Below are 16102 nucleotides of genomic sequence, written 5' to 3' on the forward strand. Positions count from 1 at the left end.
CTGCTGGTTGACTCCGTTATGTAATTGAGACCAGCAGCCTGTCTGTCACCCCGTGCCCCTGAGATGAGAGAGCTTTTGACAGTGTCCAAAAATCACTTTAACGAAAACAGAATCGATTTTTACTTCTTCCAAGCACGAAGCAGCCTCTGGGTGATTTGCATTTCCCTTTAAAACATAATCCTGGAAGGGGCCTGCCTGAGGTCTCGGGAGCCTGGGAGCCGGGCCTGGGAGATCAATACAGGCAAGCCGCAGAATGGGGTCTTGACCAGCCTCCCCCGTGGAGCCATTCGGAGGTGTGGGTTTGTTAACCCTTCGATTCCCCAAATTCTGGCTGCCCCGTCATCCACTGCCTCTGGGCACCCACCAGCCCTCCTCCCCTTACAAGTGCCTCGGCTTGGGACACTGGCCCACAGTGCCCCCCGGATGGTGGTGGGTCCCTTCCCAGGGGTATCTGATCAAACGCGCTTACTTACTGGGGATAAATAACCGCAGGGTGGTTTCTTGGTTTGGCATTTCTTAACCAGCAGTTCTCTGGTGCGGAAATTCCTAAGAGAGGGCAAAGACCTGCATCCTAATGAATGAATCGTTCATTCATTCAACTTTTATAAAGTGCCTACTGTGCGCCAGGCAGCATGGTAGACTCCGAGAGCACGCAGGCACTGTGATTGCACGTCAGCCCAACTTAAGGGACAGACGACATGAATTGAATGAGACTCAGGTCTTTTGCTTTGAACCCAGACGAGAGGTGGGGGGGAGGTGGGGGGAGCTGTAGATCAAGGGTCATAAAAGGGGCTTTTACTCAGGCTCTTCCCATCGCTCCAGAGACCACCCCTCACTCTGCCCCGTGTCTGGCCACCTCCCATCAGCCTTCAAAATAGCCCTGCATCGTCTCCCCTAGGAGGCCCGCCCAGCCCTGCAGCCCCTGAATCCCTCTGTCCTGCCAATTGCCACATGTCATTAACTTCATTTGTTTACGTGTCTTTTCCCCAGGATATGAGCTCCTCAAGGGCCAATCTCTATGCCACAGTTGCTTGTATGATCCATGCCTAGCCCAGGGCCTGATAGGTCTTAGACCTCAGCATATACCTGTTCAACCAAAGTCTGTACCCCGTCTTCGGTTTGCTCACCCATTAACCATCTCCTGCCCATTGTAAGAACCAATGAAAGTGCTCTCTAAATATTAACTATGTGGTCATGGCAGACAGGACATTTGTGGGTCGGGACGAGATGAGGAGGCCAGCAGGGCATTCTCTCGTTCTGATGTCAGCCTTAGCAGGGTTGGGGCTTTCTTACAAAGAAAGTTTAAACCCTTCACTATTTTTGGCTACCTGGCCACGCTCCCCACTGCAGACTCTGGGGCCAGGGAGGAGCAGCAAGGGAGCCATAGATAAGCCCCCCATTCATGAAGTTGCCCTCCATTCAGTTGGCTAGTGTTTGAGTAGCTACTAGGCCCTGGGAATATAGCAGCAAAGAAAACAGCCCCATCACCCTGTGGTGCTTACATTCTAGTGGAGGAAACCAGGCAGTACATAGATAGATAGATAAATGAGTAAAGCAGTACTAGCAGGGAAGCTCCCATCGTAGCTCATCGGTAACGAGCCCGACTACTATCCGTGAGGATGCGGGTTCGATCCCTGGCCTCGATCAGTGGGTTAAGGGTCCTGCGTTGCCGGGAGCTGTGGAGTAGGTTGTAGATGAGGCTCGGATCCTGCATTGCCGTGGCTGTTGCGTAGGCCGGCAGCTGTAGCTCCAATTCAACCCCTAGCCACCGGACTTTCCATATGCCGCAGGTGTGGCCCTAAAAAGCAAAAAGAATAAAATAAAATTTAAAAGTAACATAAAATAAAATAAATCTTATCAGGTAGCAACTTGTGCTACAGAAAAAAAATAAAGCATGGTGTGGGAAATTAGGAGTGCTAAGTATGGGGGGCGCGTGGCATGAGGGAGAGTTGCTATTTTTTATGGGGAGGTCAAGACAGGTCTCTCAGGTAAGGTTCTGTTTTGAGCAGAGCCCTGAAGGAATGTGGCTTTCTTGGGGAAGGGCCTTCCAGGCAGGGGAAACAGCCAATGCAAAGTCCATCAGGGCAGGAAGGGCCTTGGTCTGATATTCTTGGAAGAGCAAGAAGGTGCTAATGGTCCTGCCCCAGGGAAGGGGGCAGGTAACAGGGAAGCAGGGCCCTTGTGATCACCGCAAGGTCTCGGCCCTTTGCCTTGTGCTAATCTGCTTGGCATGGAAAGCCACGGGGGAGTTTGGGGTAGACCGGACTCATGTTTTAGAAGAATCATTCAGATAAGCAATGAGATCCTGCTGTGTAGCACAGGGAACTGTATTTGATCACTTGTGGTGGAAGGTGATGGAGGATAATAGGAGAAAAAGAACGTACGTGGATGTATAGCTGGGTCACTTTGCTGTGCGGCAGAAATTGACAGAACATTGTAAATCAACTATAATAAAAAATGTAAAATAAAATAAAAGGAGCACTCTGGATCCTGGGTAGTGAATAGTCATAGAGGAGAAGCTGCCACAATAATCTGGGCAAGAGAGGACAATGGCCGGGATCTAGGGTGGTGGCAGTGGAGATGGGAGAAGCGAGAGATGCTGCACGTATTAGAAGGGAGAGGCTCCAGGACGCGCGTGCCGGTCCAGCAAGCCGGCTGAAAGCTTCACCACCTCCCACAGCAGGGCAGGGAACTGGCCTGGAAGACACAGTCCAAATCACCTCCATTGCCGGGAGAAGCATTTCACAAAAAGAGGCATCAGGGGCCTGCCCGGTGGCTCCCAGACTCCAACCTGGACCAGACAAGCCCCAGAGCCGGAGCCGGAGCCTGGCCATCTGAGAGCAGCACTGGGCTGGCGCTCAGCAAGAGCTCCTGCCCCTGAGCTTGCCTGCAACCCAGGCGGCGTCTTCCCAGCACCTGCCGAGGGCTGGGCACAGGGCTCACCACCATGCAGGGATGGTCTTGGCTCAGCAACTGAAACAGAGGGATGAGTCTCGGAATCAGCAGCTGCAGCGGCTGCCAACACAGAGGGGCAGGTGGAGGGCTGCACAGGAGGGAGAGAGGAGTTCCCATGGGGGATGTGAGACCTTGGGCTTCTTCATACTGGGGTCACCACATTCGACTGGTCTTCTGACCCAGCAATTCAAATTGCTGTAGTTTGGGAAAGAGATTTCCATGCTGATCCCATTTCACAGCTCTCTTCTGGAATCTCTGAGTCAGTCTTTCTTTCTCTCTCTCTGTTTGGTTTTGTTTGGGTTTCCCTCTCTAAACACACCCATAAACACACACATGATTCTTCCTGAAGAGCAGCAATTATTCTGCCTGAAAATAGTGTAAATAAGAGGCAGCGTGGCCCTCCCTCTCCTCAGGGGAGGAGAGAGCCCCTGGGGTAGCTAACTACACGGGATTTTTGTTTCTGTCACCCAGGAGGGAGCACCTGTCCCAGGCCAGGCGGGGGTCTTGGCCATGAGCCCTCCTGGCTGGGAGCTTCTCCTGGGCAGAGAGAGGAGCGGACTTGGCCGGGAGTCTTCCCATCCTGGTCCTCAGGCAGGTGGCCCCCGCCGGGGAGCTGACGGTCTCCTCACATCCTAAGTGTTCTTCCTCTGGGATGACCAGGTCAGCCTTTCTTCCCTGGGAAGTGGGGACCAGACCCTGCGCGTCTCTTCTGGAGGGAGTGTGTAGCGGTCAATTCAAACCACCTTCGAACTCAGACTTATTTGTGACCAGGAGGAAAGTGTTACCATGACACCTTCAAGCACCCAAAGTTGTTGGCCAAAAGGCTTAGCTGTGGTGCCCTCCAGGTCATGCTAATTAATGCCCCTGCCTCGGTCCACACTGCTTTTCTCAGGCCAGAGCAGGGGCGACTTCTCCCCAGCCCCACCTCCCCCAGGCAGCGCAATGCAAATGATGGCTGGGGGTGGGGTGGGGGTGGGGAGATAACTAACTCAGCCTTTGCTGACCATGGTGGATGGGGGAGATTGCATCTAGCCCATGTAATCATATTCCCGGTGTCAGGACTCAAATGAGTGTCATTAAGCTGAATCAGAAAAATCGTTTTAATATAAGTGCCACCTCACACACAAGCTAGTTGATGGAGAGATGGATGAGGCTGGGGACGCCTCCTTTGTAATGCGATGCTGTAAAATCCCATCACCTTCATTATTTCCCACCGAGCCAACGCATCCTAATACCCCTAAGCGGCAGAACAGCTTGAATTTAATATACAGAAAGTCCAATCAAACAATAAATGGATGGAACTATATAAAGAAACCATTTTCTGGGAGGCTGGCTCCATTCTCTGGGATTCAGCTCCCTGACACATGAAATGTGCATCAATTTTCCCCAACTAATGCAGCTGTTGAATCACCACATGTGATATTTGTTTGCTTCAGAAGTGGAAGAGGGGAACTTTTCCCCCTACATTATCTGGCTATCAATGCGAAATTGCAAATCTCATTTTCTTTGATTTGCATCCAGTGGTTCCCGGTGGCACAGCAAGGCACCCTCCTGTTGCCAGCGAGACTGGAATCTCTGCATCCCAGAACCTCACTCAGTCCCACTTTGATGTCATCTTTCAGCAAAAATCCACCTCTGGACCCAGAATGGGCTCTTAGGGGGCTGGGACGTCTCAACCCTTGCCGTCCTCTGAGAAAAACTGGTCAAACCCGGGGCTGGGGTGACACACCCCGAGTGCCTGTGTTGTTCTCATTGTCTAGTCTCGCCTTTGAGGTTCTGCAGAGCAGATGTTTCCTGCTGGACTGGATTCCTCCCACCACGGTCCTCCATCTCCCCTTCCATCCCTGTTACCCACTCTGTGATGGAGAGGCTGCAAATGCCAATAGCAACCCGATCAGCCAAACGGAATGAAAAAGGTAAATCAGCTCCTTAAAAATCATACAATACGTCTCAAAGTCTGGTAGAAATCATGTCTTTATGCTTCTGGTGTGGGATTCTCTCCAACGCTATTTTTCCAGTGGCCTGGATAACGGAGAGTTAACCATAATTACAGGCTTATGGCTGCTGAGAAGTATCATTAGTTTATTTTTACTTCTTCCTGGTCACGCATACTTAAACAGAAAAAAAAAAAAAAACCTAGGCGAATGAAACTAAATGGTGTCAAAACCACGGACAGCAGAAATCTTGATTCAGTTCAACAGATACTGTTGAGCGCTTATTATTTGTGAAGCCCCCTTCGAGGCAGGGGTTGGGGTACAGAAATAAATGACACTTTGGTGCGGAGAAGTTTACAGTCTCGAAGGAGATGGAGTATGTTTGTGCGTGTACTGGAGAGAATGGGCCATATGCTGGAATGATCAAGACGTGTTTGGCACAGAAGAAAAGCAGAATAATATTTGCTGATGAACGAATGATTGGCTTCACAGAGAGGTGACATTTCAGCCAGATGGACAACAGTGGGCAGGATTCTGTTATGTGGAAATGGGCATTCCAGATAAATTGCCAAAGGCTGTGGTGCTTGGGGAGCTTAACTAATATGCTGGTTTGCTAGTGTTCAGGGTCCAGGAGGAGCGTGGCTGGAGATAAATAGAAATAAAAGCTTTGCTAAAGACACCAAGGTCTAAAATATTAGGCTAAAGGATTTGGTTGGTAGGTATTAGGGAGCCACGGAAGTTGTCCCCATGGCGCACTGATTAGGAAGATTTATTCGGCAGCTGTCTTCTGGACGAATGTTAGAAGAGAGCCCTTGAACTCGGTGTCGTCAACCAGGAGATGGATCCGGGAAGGGGTAAAGCAGGCCTGACCTAGGCCAGTCACAGAGAGTAGGAGGCAAAGGACTGGAGTGGAAAGATATTCAGGAGAAGGCAAAATCTAAAGTCACTCAGGGGAGTTCCCGTCATGGCTCAGCGGTAATGAACCCAACTAGTAGCCATGACGACACAGGTTCAATCCCTGGCCTCACTTAGTGGGTTAAGGATCTGGTGTTGCTGTGAGCCATAGGTGTAGGCAGGTGGCTTACAGCTCCAATTCAACCCCTAGCCTGGGAACCTCCACATGCCGTGGGTGCAGCCCTAAAAAGATTAAAAAAAAAAAAAAAAAAAAAAAGTAACTCTGGAACTCTAAGACTGGCTAATGAAGATAGGGAGCTGGCAAACATTTAGGAGGAACCAGGGGGCAGGAGGTCAGGGGCAAGGTAGAGACAAGAGCTGGGCTGTGGACCTTCAATGTTTGTGGATAACTCTGAGCTTCCTTGAAGAGGCCGGCAGGCGGGGAGGAGGGGCTCAAGCGGCAGGTCTCCAGTCATCAGCTGAAGAAGGGGAACTCGATGAGGCTGCCCAGGAGAAGCGGAAGGGAAGGAAGAGGAGAGGGGAGCACCTTCTGCCCCTCGGGCACCTGCCCCCTTTAGGAGTGATGGCGCCACCTGCGAGCCACTTTGTCCCTGCTTCCGCTCCGCCCCTCCCCTTGGCCTGTGGAAGTTCCCTTTCAGCCCGGCTTTCTGCTGGAGCTAAAAGGGCATATTGGTTTTCTGAGTAAAACAAGGTTTTCTTTTTAGTCTCCTATCCTGATAATTAAATAAACAGCACTGACCCAGGAAATTGAAATTGGTTTCTGGGCTTTGCACAGAGCCTTACACTGGTGCGTGTGGATGGGAGGTGGGATCTAAATAGTTGCAGACCAACAACCCTCTGTGCCCGGCCAAGGCGGGTGCTGGCTTCGAGTGTTGCAGCCGCCATGGGTCACATGTCTGGCCTGGCAGAGCCAGAGCCCTGGGCGGAGTTTCCAGGCACTGCAGACACTGCCCATCCTACTCACTGCCTCCTTCTCCGTAAAGAGGAAGCTCAGATGTACTCCTGGCATCACTGGGCCTCTCTTCCGGCCTTCCGCCCTCAGAGCCATCTCTCTCGGGCCCTCGGTAAGCATCTGGGGAAAACCGTGCTTCCATAATTCAGCAAATATGTTTTGGGCTGTCCTGGCGAGCCAGGCACAGTCCTGGTTGACATGAGGAGCCACAAAGAATGAAAGGGGGAAGGATTACATCCTGTGAGGCAGGTGTTCAGTCCCCATCCTTTGCGTGAAAAGATTGAGATGTCGCGAGGACAGGTACCCTGCCGGAAGTCCCTGCGCTAGAGTGGCTTCACTGGATTCAAACCAAGGTCTTCCAACTCCTTTAGAGTCTGCTGCTTCTTAAGGAGCCTCAGTCTAGTATCAGGAAAGCCCTGTGCACACAGAGCTAGGTTTCTGGGTTCAAGAATGTGAGAGGTATGAGAAAAGGGCAGAAAAGTGTGAGGGAAGGTGGGGGAGAATCAGGGAAGGCTTCTTGGAGGAGGTGGCATCTCAGCTGGTCCTCAAAAGATGGTGGTGGAAAGGTTAAATACGTTCCTTCATTCGACCATTTACTCAACAAATGTGATGGGTCTGCCTGTGCCAGGCAGTGTGCCTGGGCTGAGGATGTCTTTGTGAATAGAACAGGCAAATTCCCTGGGGCTGAGGTTCCGTTCGGAGCTGCGGATAATAGACGAATGCATGTGAGAATGAAACGCGGAAGCAAAGGCTAGAGAAAAGAAGAAGTAGAGCTGGGAGGGAGAATGAGGCCATGAGCCTGACCCCGAGGAGCGGTCAGGGTAAGGGGGCCATGACTCTAGCTGCTCCGGGGGCAGGGGAGGGGGAGCTCCAGCCACAGCTGGTTGGGAGTTGGAGAGAGGCTGGCCCCAGGACAGAACTGGTGGTTCAAGAGCTGCGTTTGAGTCTCTTTAGGTGAAAAGACGCCGCTGTTTGCCGTCTCCCCTGGAGACTGAATGAGTAGCAACAGTTTCCCCGGATGCGTGAGGGACCACCTTCCTCATCATCGCAAATAGCAATACTGGCTAAGATCACTGAGCTTCTGCGTGTGCCGGGTACTGTGCTAACTACAAATTGTTGACACGGACTTCCTCATTTAACCCTCCCGATAGCCTCCCCTTCACCCCGGGAGAGCGAGGTTACTGTTACCTGCGTTCAGAGCCTGCCCCCGGGGAGCGGAGAAGCTGGAGTCCAGACCTGCACTGGTCTGGCCAGTGTCTGCTCCTGATGCATCACTAACCCCCCACCCCCACCCCAGATTTCCATCCCAGAGGCATTGGCAGACCTCTCCCCCTTCATGTGCCAGGACCAAAGACGCTCGGGCCTGAGGGCAAAGGTCATGAAGGCGAAGAGTGGACACAGGATGGCGACAAAGCAAGGGTCAGAGTCATGGAGATGAGGCCCGCGGGATCCAGGGGATCCAGGCTGGTCTGGGCCAACCGTGACAGGAACAATGCAGGCACGTGCATGGGCGGGGGCAAGTTCATGGACAGGCAAGGAGCATCCTGGTGAAAAGGAGGGAAGACAAAAAAAGAAGACGGAGGGAAAGTTTAGTGTTTAGTTGTGCAAAAGAGGAAAAATTTAAGGGGGGGCGTTTGCAAATATGCATACTGCGCAAATACCCTGTGGGACTGCCTTTTAGAGTGACTTTGTAAAGTCTCATGCCGTCTCCCTCTCTGCCCAGATTCTGGTCCCTGGGGACGCTTTTGTTGCCCATGTCATACGTCTGGGTGTTGGCGGCACACCCCCACCCCACGACAGGCCTTGGGGGCGGAACTCAGCCTTGGGGATGTCTCTAGTGGCCTCCCAGCCCACCGGAGAGATCCCAGTTCCGCGCAGTGGAGAGCCCGAGGGCCAGCCCGCACGTCGTTTGGAATGGAGGGGAGCAGCTGTGATGGGGGAGCCCGTCAGAGCCTGGTGACAGGGCGCAGGCTGCCCCGTCCTCAGATAGAGACCCCTCAACTTGATCGGCGGCTGGCAAGGGGCCCGCTGGGGGATGGGTGAGGAGCCCGCCGGGGGATGGCATCGTCCCTCGGGGTCCTGGGCGGCCCCTCCCCCCGTGAGGAGTCAGTACCTGGTGTGAGGACTCTTCCTTCTTGAGTTCTGACCCTTTCGCCCCCTGTGCTCACTCTTCTGATGTGATGCTGGACTCCTCCCTACCTTTTCACACCATTTCCACACCAGCGGGAAAGAAGAGCAATTTGCCGGATGTGACCCTACATCTTCCTGTTTCTCCTCTGCCTCCAGAAGCTGCTAGAAGTTCTCCCAAGATTTCCGTACCTGAGGGCTCTTGTCTCCACCTTCTGAGCCAAAGCCCCTGCCCCCAGCAGCTTCTCTCCAGGCCAGCCAAAGGCTGCGGTGTTGATTGATAATAAAGCATATTCCTGCAGCCTGACCGGCATGCTCTGAGTTTGGGCAGGGCTCAGGGAGAGATGATGAAGCCTTGTGTCCACCCCACCTCCCCACGCTGTGTTTGAATTTCTTAATATTTCCATGGAAGGTCAGCATCTCATCTGAGGAGCAGAGGCTGCTGTGTCCCTGCTCCGACTGAGGTATTTTATGCCTGAGCTGGCTCACGGATCCTTCTGCTGGGGTTGGGCTCTGTAGGACAGCGGAAAGACCACTGGATGCGGAGTCAGGATTTGTGGGTTGTGGGGTAACTTTGTAAAGTCTCATGCCATCTCCCTCAGCAGGCTGTGTGATCTTGGGCACGTCACTTCCTCCCCGGTCCTCAGCATCTTCTTCTCAATGATAACAGGTTGGATTTACTGACTTCACCTCCCAGCCAGTTTCATGAGCTGTAAGTCTCTCCCTCTTCAAAGGAAAACGTCTCATTAGCCCAGTGGCCTGAATGCCCCACAGCCTGGAGATCCAGCCCCTTAGAGGTTAGGGCACTGCAGACCTTCCATTTCCATTTCTCCCTCACCAAAGAGGCCAGAGTGAAAAACGGTCCTTGGCCAAATGGGTCATCAGAAATACAAGTCTGCCGAGGAGCCAGAGGTTCTGCTTGGCGACGCCCCCAAGGGCTCCGAGGCTCCTGGTGGGAAGCCAGTGGGTCGAAGATCCGGACAGGCAGCCCCCAGCCATGCTGCACAGTGTTTGCAGAGAGCAGAGAGTTATGGATCAGCTCCCTGTTTGGGCTGGAGTAGGGGAAGTCATAGGACGCATACCCTGGGGCCATCAGACAGCCACGTAAGCCCCCCACATCCTAGATTTAGTGCAAGTCTAGTTTGCTGTCACCCCTCAGAGCTGCACTCCCTTCAACAACCTCCCTGGCAGATGGCCGTGGGTCGCCTGAACATTGGGGTCAGGTAGTTAACCCTCTGGCTGCAGTGCCTTCCGTTTTGGAGGGGGTCAGTGGTCGCAACCCTCCCCTCTGTATTGAATCCAGACCTACCTCCTCTACACTCTGGAAGGGCGAGGGCTTTTGAGACCCAGAAGTTTCCATTAAGAAACACTTCTTTAAGGCAAGTTGTTTTTTTTTTTCAGGGCCGTACCTACAGCATAGGGAGGTTCCCAGTCTGGGGGTTGAATCAGAGCTTCAGCGGCTGGCCTATGCCACAGCCACAGCAATGCAGGATCGGAGCTGAGTCTTCAACCTACACCACAGCTCACGACAACTCTCCTTAACCCACTGAGCGAGGCGAAGGATTGAACCTGCAACTTCATGGATGCTCGACAGGTTCTTAACCTGCTGAGCCACAATGGAAACTCCAAGTATAATTTTTTAAAACTGTTTATTAGAGTATAGTTGATTTATAATGTTGGGCAAGTATAAATCTGATCAGGGAAGTCACTAGGGGACTTGGTGGCAGGAAGACCCTGGGATATGTGTCCTGGCACACACTTAGAGTGACTCGGGCGCAGCCTTGGCAGGTCCAAGCCCTTGAGGGGTGTAGGCTTCCCAAGTGATACAGCTCCTTACCAGGCCCTTGGGGCAGGTTCAGAGCCCCCACCCCTTCCCTGGTCTCCCGCCACCCTGTCCCTGACACTCCGGCCGGGGCTGGTTTTCTGCTCGCCCCACCCACCTTCCTTCTCCTCCCCTGTTCTCCTCTTGGTCTGTAAAAGAACATGAGTTCCCCAGAGGGATGCAGGGGAATCTCGATATTGCTGTTAGCATCCGTGTGGGCAGCGTGGCTTACATTACTTTGAGTTATTTGAGCGAAACCAACCATTAAATGATCACAGAGGACGGGGGTGGGGAGGGTGAGTGTGTGGGCTCTCTCCGGCTGTGGGCATCTCTCAGGCATTCTTTCCTATGGATAGAGAGGCTGAGGACTGTAGGGCCGGCCGGCGGCAGGGGGCTGGCCTGGAAGGGGAATTTGGTGGAAATGGACCAGGTTAGTGAGGCTTCTCCAAGGGCGCCTCCCTCCCTCCTGACACCAGCATCTGAAAGCGTGGGCAGCCCTTGCTCCCCAGAGTCACGTGCGCTGGTCCTGGCCCCAGCTCCGGACACAGTACCTGGCACATTGAGAGGGCCCTGTTGTCAGGTCCTGGCCTATCGCTGCCCCGTCACAACCTGCTACTTCACTCAGAGTGAGAAGCACCCTCACCTGTGTGGCTCACACAACCTGAAGGGAATAACTTGAAACCAAGCAGGACTGGACAGCAGGTCAGGTGCAAAGTTTGTGTGTTTCACGCTGTGAGACGAGGGAGGGTGTGCCCAAATTTGGGGCAGGGTGTGTAGCTCTGGGGATTTCCTATCCAGAGAGGGCAGAGCCGTGGGCATTATCCGATCCATTCACCCTGGAAATACCACGGAAGAGCTAGAACTTCGGGAGTGTATAAATCACGGCAGCAAGCTGGCTTGGAGGGCTGAAAAGGGAGCACGTTCCAGGCGAACAGTGAAAGTCGGAGGAGAGACTCGGAAACAGGCAGTGAGCTCACGGTGTGTGTGTGCATGTGCGTGTGACAGCCGTGTGCTGACATCTGTGTGCGTGACAGCCGTGTGCATGACAGCTGGCTGGCGGTGAGGGGTGGCACAGAGGAGGGAGTTCTCCATGTAACCCTGGCCACTGTTGACACTGGAGAGCCTCCAGGTCCTACTTCTCAATTTGCCATCTGGAGACCCTGCATCCTTGGAAGGTTGGCCTGCTGAGTGTGACCCTTCCTCTCACATCAGAAGCATCATCCTGGACCAGGGCTGGGGCTCCTGATCCTTAGATGAGACCCTCACCCACCCACAGCTTTCCCCCAGAAAGCAACCCCATACCTGGAGAATCCAGAGAGAATCAATGGGGCTCTCGACTCTGTGAATCTGACTACTCCAGGGGCCTCCTGTGAGGGAAGATGTTAGATCATTACTTGAAAATTGTGAAATACATCAAACATACAAAGAAAAGCATCTTGTCATCTTTCAAAGAGCATCTACAAAACTCCCTTATACCATAAACGTGAGTGCCTCTCATTGATATGGCAGTAGCATTATTTAGTGAAACTTATGTTATAACCCTAACTTTATTCTAATGGGGGGGTTATATCTACACAAAAGTATGTATGTTTTCATTGTAAAAAAAAAAAGTTACACGTCTTCTTTCTTTATTATTTTTCTTTTTTCTTTTTGTCATTTAGGGCTACACCTGCAGCACGTGGAGGTTCCCCAGGCTAGGGGTCGAATCGGAGCTACAGCTGCCTGCCTACACCACAGCCACAGTAACGCCAGATCCAAGCCACATCTGTGACCTACACGACAGCTTACGGCAATGCTGGATCCTTAACCCACTGAGCGAGGCCAGGGATGGAACCTGCGTCTTCATGGATACTAGTCGGATTCCTTTCCACTGAACCACGACGGGAACGCCCTCCTTTCTTTATGTTAATTGTTTAAAATTAAACCTGAACCAGAGAGAGTCAGCAGCCCTTGAATTTGTAGTCCTGTTCACACAAAGATGGGGGTGTGGGGAGCGCACGCCTCCAACTGTAGATGCCAATTTGAATCTGCTATTGCCCATTTCCTTTATTCATTCAACAAACATTCCTGTTGTGCTGACCACATGTGCCTGCTCTTAGCTGGTTGAAAAGCTCACCGGGTGTGTGGTCACCAGGCACAGGAAATGAATCAGGCAGACTGCAATGACACCTCTGATTATGCCCCTTGGCAGAGTTAAGGCTCATGTATTTTGGATGATGGGGAGAAAGCTGAGGGAAGCAGCCCTGTCCAGGACTAGCACGAAGCACTCCTCCCAGCAGAGTTAGTCCCACGCCCTCTCGGGAATCACGGCCCCTCCTTTTCTTGACTTTGCAACTGCAGGAGTCCGTTCCTTTCTCCCTCCTAGCCTTGTAGCCACTTCCTAGTAACAGCTGGAATTTCGACACTATAAACTCCAACTCTGTCTCAGAGAAGCCCTTCTGAATTTGCGCCTCCTGCGTCGCTCCAAGTTTTAGTCTTTTCTGGTAAATCTGTGCCTTCCACTGTAGTCACCTGGCTGTGCCTTTGACCTTGCTCCACTGGGGCTGGCCAGGCTGCTTGAGACAGAAGGTTCCTCACCAGGGACTCTGCTCCCCCTGACCCCGCTCGGCTGCCCTGGGGGCTGAGGAGGCTGCACCTGTCTGAGTGATGTAGTTATTCTCGCCCACCTGGGTACCGGTGCCCGCAGGCTGAGAAACTCTGCTTCAGCGTCCTCAGGTTCACCTTTACCCACCTGGTGCTCTCAGGGCCCCAGTGTGCCATCGGGCTCCAAGCAGCTCGGTCACCCCCATCAGACTCAGTTGGCACAGTGTTTCCTGGTCTTTGTTGAATGTGTCCCCAGCTCAGCCACTTTCTTAGGGTTTGACCAACAGAAGTCTGCCTGGGAACCTCTGTTTTTTTGGGCAAATGAGGATTGCTGTGAGGCTGAAAACCAGTGAGTGGTGCGTGTGCAGTGCCTGGCATGTGTGAGTGCGCAGTATCAGCCACCACTGGCGCGTGGAGGGGCCCTCGTGCCCTTGCTCTTGGGCGGGGCTGGCCAGATGAACGAAGCCGACACTGGTAACTAATGCTTGGCTCACCCAGGAATACCAGATGGTGTGCCAGCAACTCGGGCCAGGGAAACTCAGGGCAGAAGCTGCAGGGAGAACAGAAGTGGGACTGTTGCTGCCCAAGGGCTGGGTTCTGCAGGCACCACTCGCACAGGCAAGGCGGGCTCTGTGGAGCCCCTGTGTCTCAGATGTCGCAAAGTCAAGGAGATCACAGCCCTGGTGTCGGCCATGCAGCAGCCAAGGGCGGCCTGGACCCCCGATCACTTTCTTTCCCAGCCGATGCCCTTCCTTTCATGCCATGAGGTCTTTAATGTCACCCTCTGACCTCCTTTAAAATACCCTTCCCCCAGATCATCATCCTCTTGGATCCATGTCCGGTCCCCACACGCGGCGCAGCGTTTCAGCATAAGGGGAGGGGAGAGAAAACGCACCAGAGCTTCCCAAGGCGGCAGCAAGGAGGGAGCTCGGGGACTGCTGGCAGCTCCCCAGGTTGAGACGGGCCTTTGCAGAGCCCATGCCCCCTGCTCTAAGCAGAGGTCACCCCCGGCTGTCAGACACCAACGCAGCAAAAAAAAAGAGCGTCCCCATCCAGGCAGCCTCCGCCCCTCCCTCGCCTGGAGCTGCCTGGAGTGAACGAGGAAATGATTATTTATCAGGGAGTTGGTCAGGAAATTGGACACATTCAACAAAGAGCAGGAAACGTCGTGCCAGCTGAGTCTGATGGGGGTGACGGGGCTGCTTGGAGCACAATGACCTCGCTGGCGTCAGTGTTTGCTTTCGGAGGGACAGCTGAGGATGCCCAGTGCATATGTGATGAGCGCAGGTGGACAGGCCCTCTGTGGCCAGCCGGAATCCTGGCTGCCGGCCCCTGGTGCAGGCCAGGGCTCAGCGAAGTAGGCTGGGCTGGAGCCCAGGTCCCTGGGCAGAGAGAAGGTGCTGGGTGCCCCAGGGCACCGCCCTCCTCCCCAGGACCAGGGCTCAGAGTCCAGGCTGCCCTATCCGTGCCCTCCCCGGGCTCCTGGGCTAATGCCCCACTGCTCTGGCGGGAAGGGAGGAGGCACGGTGTGACCTGGGGCCTGTCCCTAGAGTGGGAAGCAGGAGTTGGATGGGGTTCCCCAGTCACTCACTAACCTGCTCTGCCGCCGAGGCCCCGGGCTCCCCTCAGGCTCCTCATTAAGAAATAGATGAGTGCTGATGGGAAAATGTTCTGGAAACAGTCTGTTCTGTTCTCTCCTCGTCCCTGGAGATGTAAGCTCATTCCCATCTTCATGTGAGAAAAGGTTTGAGAGCCTGAGTCCCCTCCTGGAGTTGAGGCGGTTTCATGGGTGTGACCAAGCTGTGGATGCTGCAGGCCTTTCCTCCCGTCTCAGCCTGGTGGCCGTGGGAGGGGGGGGGGGGCTAACATGGGATCTCTCTCCCACCCCACCTCTGGCCCCAGGTTTCCCCAAGAATCTCCTAGCATTTTCACCTGACAACTTTCTAGGCCAGGGAGGGGGCTACAGAGGTCCGTGCTCTGACTGGTCTTGTGGGGAAGGGGTGCCTAGCCCTGGGTGGTCTTTGGCTCCAGTAGGGTCCCCACTCCCTGGAGGATCCTGTTTCTCTGTTTGGAAGGTAACCAAGGACCGTGAACTTTCCCCCTCGAGGCTGCTAAGGTGCTCTGAGGATCAGCATCCTTGGCCAGAAAGGATCTTTGGCTTTGGGATATTAGTTTTTCTCTGGGCCCAGATTTTAGGGCCTAAATAGCTAGGGACTGCAGGGCACTGGAGGATTCGTTTGGGGCCTGCGGAGAAGCCAGCTCCTGAAGAGAATGCAAGTCCCAGCAGTGGGCATGCAGGGCTTTGGTCCAAGGTGGGTATCAGAGGCGTTGCTAGGACTGTGGGACCCTTTGACCAGGGCTCTCACACCTCCTGTTTCTGTCTTTCAGGCCTCTGAGGACGGGGCTCTCTTACTTCGTACCTGCCACAGAGCACCTGGCAGAGACAGTGTTGGCACAAAAGATGCTCGGGGCCAGAGTTCCCGTCGTGGCTCAGTGGTTAACGAATCTGACTAGGAACCATGAGCTTGCGGGTTCGATCCCTGGCCTTGCTCAATGGGTTAAGGATCCGGCGTTGCTGTGAGCTGTGGTGTAGGTCCCAGACGCGGCTCGGATCTCGCGTTGCTGTGGTTCCTAACCTGGGACCCTCCATATGCTGCAGCAGCAGCCCTAGAAAAGGCGAAAAAAAAAAAAAAAAGATGCTCTCGGGGTCATTTGTCACAGCTGGTGGTGTCATGGGTTTACCAACCTTCCCAGCTGTGGGCATGTTCGTGCCCCTGTGGCCCCAGGAAGTAGGAGTGACATCAGAGTGTCTGC

The 16102-nt window shown here is 53.7% G+C and overlaps 1 protein-coding gene across 8 annotated transcripts in view; it reads left to right on the forward strand.

The window, feature by feature from the left end:
• Window positions 1–16102, forward strand: part of KCND3 (potassium voltage-gated channel subfamily D member 3) — a 376917-nt gene that overhangs the window by 162496 nt on the left and 198319 nt on the right. The window contains exon 3 of one of the 8 annotated variants that reach the window (XR_014844501.1): window positions 35–1852. The exons of the other annotated variants lie outside the window; for them this stretch is intronic. The gene's annotated coding sequence lies outside the window, so the exon portion shown is untranslated. Of the gene's footprint in view, window positions 1–34; window positions 1853–16102 lie in introns of those variants that run through there. 8 annotated transcript variants of the gene reach the window in all.

Source organism: Sus scrofa, chromosome 4, assembly GCF_054392235.1.
Source record: "Sus scrofa isolate SSC_HxYL_T2T_F1_AM1 chromosome 4, Sscrofa_HxYL_maternal_Yorkshire_Landrace_v2.0, whole genome shotgun sequence".
Lineage (NCBI taxonomy): Eukaryota > Metazoa > Chordata > Mammalia > Artiodactyla > Suidae > Sus > Sus scrofa.